The sequence below is a fragment of the Amaranthus tricolor genome, chromosome 14 (genome assembly GCF_026212465.1).
Source record: "Amaranthus tricolor cultivar Red isolate AtriRed21 chromosome 14, ASM2621246v1, whole genome shotgun sequence".
NCBI lineage: Eukaryota > Viridiplantae > Streptophyta > Magnoliopsida > Caryophyllales > Amaranthaceae > Amaranthus > Amaranthus tricolor.
The window spans coordinates 20,828,749-20,837,666 of NC_080060.1; positions in this window are offsets into that span (position 1 = coordinate 20,828,749).

Here is an 8,918-nt window from a genome sequence, read left to right on the forward strand (position 1 = left end):
CCCTAACTTTTGTAGAGGTAACAAAACACATATAACCATTACCCTCAGGTAATGGTATTTGTTATTCAAGATTAAAAACAAACAACTAGTAAGGGATTTTGTTACTTAAATCCATTACCTGAGCATCAAAACACCATACCAAACAGCCCCATATTCTCAAATAATGTTTAGATAAAAGTCACTAAATGCTGAAAATTTTCTTTATACCATATTTTGTCATTAAATTTCATTGCTAGAATTACTTTACAATACAAACATGTAAATGAAAACATTACGAATATTTGAAAAAACGACAGAGTCAAATACACGAATAAAGTGAGAATTCACTTAGCACATGTAGCTCTAAGGGTTTTCAACCATATATATTTAAATATATTTTCACTCAATGAAAAAATTGTTTAAAAATATAAAAATATTATTATGAAATTATTTTAAATGTTTTTTAAACATTCAAATCGATTTTAAAAGATTTATAGTTAGGAAATGAGAGAGATTAAATAAAATAAACTTTTTTAAGCAAAAATTCTCAAATTAACAGCGAACGTAACTTAAAATTTATTTCGGAAATTAAAATTTTTTAAAGATTACTTTGGAAATTTTTTTATAAAAAAATGTATTTAATTCAATCTTTCAAAATGGGATGACATACATTAGCTCACATTGGTTGATTAACTTTACAAAAGACTATAGGTCCCTTCGAGCTTCGGCCCATAAACAAATACCAACCAATTATTCCGTCCACCCATTACTAATTTGATTTGAACAAATTAAGCAATTTAGTATAAAAAATTCTTAAACTAGGCATGGTATAAGCATAATTTCCAAAATAAGCACAAATTTTTCATATCTGTGGTTTGATATGTTCGGTGTTAGTAACATCGAATAAAGTTTGTTGATTAAAAAAAGTCAAACCTTTATTCACTGTTAGTAATAGCGAATAAAGGAAGTCTTGGTTTAACAGGGTGAAACCTTTATTCGCTATTAGTACTAGAGACTTTGAGAGAATTTCTAGCATTGATATATCTATAGATGTCTAAGGATGAAATAATCCCATAAGAATTTCGTTTGGGTAATTATTTATCTTTATTTGGGTAATAAAGTGCAATTTAGCATCCTCTTGAGTATAGTACCTTTTTGGTTTAATATGTCATCAATGTGGGAAAATCAAACCACTTTTTTGAGTTACATAAATGATAATTATATTTAATTGTTAGGTTGTTTATGATGTTTAACGGCTCTATTGTCTATTCTCAAATGACGGTTAGATGTATAGTGTATATCAAGGTGCTGCATTTTATGAAGAGTTCTAAGTATATGTATAGTGTATATCAAGGTGTTGTGTTATATGAACAATTTTGCTATCAAGCATTTTCATTTTCATACGAACTTTTTGGTTATTACATATCTATGTATTTTTGGCCTTGTGAATGTAATCGAATCGAATCTCGTGATGTTTTAGCTCCACTATTGTTATTGACTTTATAAAAATTATTATTATGGCTTTTTTTTCCGATTGTCAATTGCAGGTTCTTGTTGTGAATACATAAGTTTTGTTGTGTAGTTTATGTCATTGCTTCATTAGGATAGAAGGAATTGATCTCATGGTCTTTCAAGAGTGTCATTGTGCGCAACTTTAGAGTAATAGTCCTTAGGTTGAGGTTATGAAGGTTAAGAGTAACATCCAGGAAAAACTCGAATCGTTTAAAAAGGGAAGACGACCTTTTAAAGAACTAAATATAGTCCGAGTCAAACCAAGATGTTAGAAGACAGTTATAAAACAAATTTGAAATCAACAAAGCTTGCGGATCGAGTTCTATTAGAATTATTATAAACTACTAGATATAAGGAAATCTTAGCAGCGGATAAGATTGTAAAGATAAATCTACTTATTACAACTTGAGAATGTAATCGCCTCATAGAACCAAATATTCTTTAAACTTTATTAGAAGTTCTTATCATGACTTCTGTACCCTAACAATTTATTTCTCCAAGGGACAATCCTCACTCCCCAGATCTGCAAATTAACTTACTGCTAGTCATTGCCCAGAAAGGAAACAACATCATCGCAGGATCGTTAAGACCAAAAGTACACGTCAGCAAACGTCGGTTATCATTTAATTAAGTACAACAAAAGAAAGATTTAATAACTGTCGGTTTCCGAAATATGCTTCGATCACGCTAATAAAGTATAATCAATTTCATGTAAATGTTAGTCAGCCATACTGCTGTACTTTTCCAGCCATACTGCTGGTACAACCCCAATCTCTATAAGTGAGACAATACATTAGGGGAAGCTAACCCCTAAGCACGTCTCTACCATAGACACTCGCCTTACTTCGGTGCCTATGGTTAAGTATGCATACCCCCGCGGTGGCTCATAATGCCCCCATATACCGTGAGTAATTCTTTTCCACCAATTGACATCATACTACGTCCACTTTAAGGTTAGTGAGGTCATACTACCTCTGCTTATCAAAACAAATGTGTCGAAATTATTTATTCGGAAAGATAACATTATTCGTACTATATATCCATACTTTATTTTTGTTTACCATTAATATATATGGTGCATCGGACAAAATGCAAACTTCGCTGCGTGTACGTACCTTAAACAAGATAACCAACTCTCAAGCGTCCTATTCAATTCCCCGTCACGAATCGACTTGCTACAAGGTTCAATCGTATTCGGGAAATAAGCACACATACACACTTTCCTCAAATCAACCATAACACATACATACAACTACTACCACACCTAGAATACCACACACATCATGAACATCCATCACATACTATAACATGGTAAACGCACAAAATAGGACAACATACATAATCTGACCAGAAACTCGATTTAAAACTGTCAAACTGAAAATCCGACTTCACCGTTGCGTCCGGAAGACATCAAAACCCCCGGGTACCAATTTCCATAAATTATAACATAGTATAAGTATTTTTAACCTAATTTCAAGCCAAAAAATGCTCCAAAAACACCCTTTTTCACCATTTTCAAAACCTACGGAATTTTGTCATGTTGTTTTTCAAATACATACAAATTCCAATGTTCACATTTCTTATTAAATTCCTACCATCAAAATCATAAACTCATGTCCACATATTAAAAATCATTTTCATAGTTCCAAAATAATTCATTTCTTACAAATAATTTGACAAGACATATATAAAATTCATAACATCACTTTAAATCATGAAAGAAATGTCCATGGATCAAAAATTCACACAAGCCACAAATCACATAATTTAATTTAACTTAATATAAATAAAAAAAAATATATGGAGAATTATACTTACAATTTATATGAAAAGAATACCAAAATCAAAATTGCAAGAGGAGTACTAGGCGTGTGGGATTGCTAGGGTTTGTGGGAGTTTTCTTGAGTTTTCTAGGAAATTGGAAGATAGAATGCAATAAGGTTAAGGTAATTAGGAAGATTAAGGAAATAAGGATTAAGCAATTAGTGTGATCCTTCAATATTCCCACATGGGAGTTACAAACTCCATAATCCCTCCAATAGGGCCGGCCAACCTATACACTTCCCTCTAATTTTTATTTATTTATTTTTTTTCTTAAAATTGAAATAAGAAATGGATTAAAGGGTTTGGGCCCGAAAAGCTAGATTGTTAAAAAGGCTGAAATATATTAGCTGAGCCCAAAATAAATCAATAACAACTTTATTTATATTAAAAACTTTATTTATATAAAATAATTTACTAGTAAATCATTAAATATATCGAAAAAATATCGGGGTGTTAATTAAGTCTTTGTCTTTTTAACTTTATTATGCCATATCAAAACAAAAAAATCGTTGGTGATTGATAACAATGCTCTTAGTAAGAGTGTTGGAGTATTAGTTTTGAGGTTTGGATATTGACTGTAACACCCCGGCCACTCGGACCGCTGGTGATTACTCTTGGAGACTGTAGACTAGCCCCACAAACCAACACAAGTCTTTCCAGCGCACTTTGGCCTCACTCGTGCGCACCCGGGAAAACTTCCATTTGCATCCAAGTTTATTTCCATTTGAATTGAAGAATGAGATTCTAAAGGAAGGTCATCAAAGTTTATTTCATTTGCATCCAGGTCGAGATAAGATGATTGAAGAGATAAGAGAGATATTTTGGTGGAAAGGTCTAAGGAAAGACGTCTCTGATTTTGTGTCTAAGTGCCTAGTTTGCCAAAGGGTAAAGTTCGAGAGACAAAAGAGTTCAGGGTTGCTTCAACCGTTGCCTGTCCTAGATTGTAAGTGGGACTCGATTTCTATGGACTTTTGTGGTAGGGCTACCAAGGACCCAGCGAGGGAATGATGTTATTTGGGTCATTGTTGATAGATTGACCAAAGTCGCTAGACTTGTGCCAATGAAGAATACTTGGGGGGCCAAGCAATTAGCAGATGCCTATGTCCGAGAGATTGTCAGACTTCATGGTGTTCCCAGGAATATCGTTTCGGATAGGGATCCGAAGTTTTTATTGAGGTTTTGGGAAAAGTTGCAGGAAGCTTTTAGGGGTAAGTTGTGCTTGAAAACTGCTTTTCATCCTGCGACTGATGGTCAGACTGAGAACTATTCAGACTTTAGAGGATCTTTTGAGATGTTGTGTGTTGGACTTTGAAGGAACCTGGGAAGATAAATTACCGATGGTGGAGTTCGCCTACAACAACAGTTTCCAATCTAGTATTAGGATGGCACCGTATGAAGCTCTTTATGGAAGGAAGTGTCGAGTACCTTTGTGTTGGGATTTGATGGATAGGGCCATTCCCAAAGGTCCAGATGTGATTCAGGATTCCATTGATGCTCTGAAGATTGTTCAACAGAACATGAGAGCAACACAGAGCCGACAAAAGAGTTATGCTGATAATCGTCGAAAGATGTTGCAATTTGAGGTTGGCAACAAGGTTTTTCCTAAAGGTTTCACCTACAAGAGGTGTCCAGCGTTTTGGAGTTCGAGGAAAGTTGAGTCCAAAATTTATTGGACCTTTTGAGATCTTGAGTAGAGTCGGGGAAGTTTATTATGAGTTGGCTTTACCTCCAAGTTTAGCAAAAGTTCATAATGTGTTCCATGTTTCACAGTTGAGGAAGTATGTTCATGATCCGTCTCATGTTCTAGCTCACGAGCCGCTTTTGATTGAGGAGTCTTTGGTGTATAAGGAACGACCAATAAGGATCTTAGATACCCAAGTAAAAGAGTTGAGAAATTCGAGGATTCCATTGGTCAAGGTTTTGTGGTCAAACCACGCGGTTGAAGCTTGGGAAAAAGAGGTCGACATGAGAGAGCGTTATCCTAACCTTTTTGGTAAGTCCTAGTTTCGGGACTAAACTATCTAAAGGGGGAAAGAGTTGTAACAGGTTCAAATTTCTTAATCTTAATCTTCCTATTAATTATTCCGAAATTTCTTTTCGAATTCCTAATCCTTTGGTTATCTAATTCAAATCACCTTTAATTCCTAAACCTTATTTCGATTTTGTAATTTCTTCCAAATATTAAACTTTTAAAAAAATTACGTATATATATATTCTTAAATTTCTTTATAAGCACTAAAATATTATTTTATTATTTTATACTACGAAAAGTAAAATTTTAATATTATATTTCCGGTTTTATTAAAATGTTAAGTTTCAATTTCGTTTCCTTAAACTAACTTTAGTACTTATCATTTTAACCTTACAACTTTGATTTAATTATTTTATACCTAAAAATTAACTATATTTTTCTTATTAACTTTAAGTATAGTTTTAACTAAAATTTTCTAAGTAAACTATCATATTTTCATAATCAAACCTTAATCATACTTTCCCATTAATCTAAAACATTTCACTAGTATAAACTAGAACAAAAATTTGATGAACCAGAATCCTTTCTACATCAATCCATAATGTTCATCACTTACACAAGCTATAACCATTTTCTTACACAAGTTAACCTTCTTCTACACTCCAAACTCTTACACATCCACTTACACACTCTAATTCTTACACATTCACTTACACACTCTAAATCACTTACACAAGTTAACCTTCTTTTTCATACAATCTTATGAACTAAAAAGTTGCCCAAAATCCATCATAAATTTCCCTCCTTAGCCATGAGATCACTTGCACCCCCATCATCAAATCTTTCTACCATTCTTTCTTATATCTTCACTTCATTAACATCTTACTAACTTTATACCCTTTTTATTTGTTGAAGAATCAAATGAAGATGGATCTTGATCTTATCACTTCTTAAGCCAATAATCATCAACTTTTAAAAAGTCAAGTATTATCTTTTAGAGCTTGGATATCATTTTCTTTTGGGTAATTGAAGATCTACTTCTTTGAAGCTTGGAGCCTTGAAGACTTTCTCTTTTGGAGCTACTTCTTTAAGTCCTTATTTTCCTATTATCATTCTCTTACTTGGTTTAGCACCACCTTTGGAGGAAAATGGTACACATTTTCTTAACTCTCTCGTTATTTGATTATTTATGATTACTCGATAATATAAAAGCATGATCAACATGATTTTATTTTAGTCATTTAAACTTTACATGGTAATATTAAATTCATATCCAGTTTAGTGATATTTTCGTCAAAACAATAATACTTTTGGGACACTCGAAAAAAAAAAGTCATATATATGGAAATTTTTGATTAATATGATAATATAGATATATATATATATATATATATATATATATATATATATATATATATATATATATATATATATATATATTTATATATATATATATATATATATATATATATATATATATATATATATATATATATATATATATTATATATATATATATATATATATATATATATATATATATATATATATATATATATATATATATATATATATATATATATATATATATATATATGAATTTTACTAGTTAAATAAACTTATGTCTTTAAAATGATTCCATATCATCTTAGTGTTTTGATAAATTTTTTTATTTTGGACTCAAGTAATTATAAAGAATTATTAATCGGTTTATCAGTAAAATAGTCAAAAATATTTGTTAAAGTGCTTAAGCGTTGTTTTTCTTGAAAACTCATTTCATTTGGATTTTGGACCCTTAATAACTTGTTGGATTATGGTTTTTTATAGTTATGATAGATCCGTTTTACTATTTTACTGGTTATTTGATAAAATACGTTATTAAGTACTTAGAAATATTACCCTTGACTTTTACGATTATTTATTACATAATAATGACTTAGTTTAGCCTCAGGAATCTTAGTATAGCTACGAAAATTTGTTATTTAGTTAATATTAATTTATTAGATACTAGTAATTTGTTTCTATTAAAAGGGTAGAATTGTCAAAATTTTGACTAGTGCCAGTTTGACTTATAAGAATGTAAACTATTTCGGTTTAGAGTCTTTTTTGATATTGCACGATATTGATTGTATGACTCTGATAGTAAGGTAACGTCGAACCATGGACTGGCATGTAAAATCCCGGCGTCCGTGTTAGCCGGCACGTAAAATGCGGTGTCAGACAGGGGGTCCGAGAAAAACCCATCCTGTGAAGTCTCGAGCATAACAGTATTGAGAGGATTGACGACTCCCACCACAGTTAGGGTTTAGGATTATGGTCCTCACCTAACCAGACCCTTACATATATCAGTTGTCATTATTGTTGTGATCTTGTGATGTGCTATGATGGTAAAGTTATGAGGCTTAGTTGAATTTGATTAAATAAGCATTACGGTTACCAAGTATTTAGTAGCAGTACTGAACTTCTGCAAGTATTGAGAATGTAACTTAATGGCTTAGTAAAGGTCAATAATGAGTAATAACCTTCTATATTGTGCTTGATGATTATTTTGTAAGCATGATTTAACTATCGCATCATAAGCTTGTTGAGAAAATTGTACTCGGCCTTATCGCTGACCGATTTAATCGGCTGTCATCCGTATTATGGATGACAGTATTTTGCAGGAAAATTTAGCTCAAGTTTCGATCCGGGCCGCAACTTTAATTATTCTATCGAGGACTTAGCTTCAATGATTTTACTTGATGACTATATTGTACTTATGTTTTTTTTTATCGTATTTAAGTAAACCTTATTTTATATTTTCTCAGTTGTAAGATATTTTTTTTTTACTTATGTTTTGAACGATTTTAGTTTAAATGGTTTTTAGCAGTTTGGCGATTTACACTTCCGCATTATTTATCTTAAGTATAATTATTAATGTTAATTATGTATCGAGAGTGCCGCTCCTGCTACAATGACCCTTTCTCTATGCAAATTATGGCAATGTTTGTTTGCTTTTATATGAATTACTAGGTTTTGGTAGACATTTAGATTATGACACAACACAACATGGCCGGGAGACTAAAACATAAGCATGTCGTACCACTGTGCTAAACCACTTTAAGTAGGAGAACACACCACCACGAAGAAGTATAACTGGGACAAGATAAGCTCACATGACATGAGAAATTACATTGAACAATTTTCATGTGTTGTAACCTTGAGCATTTTGACTTAATCAATGATAGAAGTTACATTTTTCATTCGATTGCTATTTTATACATGTGATGAAAATTTCTATGTTTAATCATGATTATGATGAATATAAGTATTTTATCTATCAAAAAGTAGAAAAAACTTCTAAACATGTATTCTTCTACTAGTAAATAAGCTTATAGCAGCTTTGACATCCGAAAAGAGGCCTTCATTAGTTAAGGTTGCCATTGCAGTGCTTAGAGTAAAGTTTCTTGTAGTAATTCTATTAATCTATTAGGAGTGTTGTATGGTCCAATAGCTTAGGAATGTGGTGTAAGGGTATTATGGTCATTGTATTATACTTTAGATTTTAATATTTTTGCATATATAGACCTTACATTGGAGAAATGAGGATTAAGGATGGCATTATTCTACATGGTATCGGATTTCTAGGTAA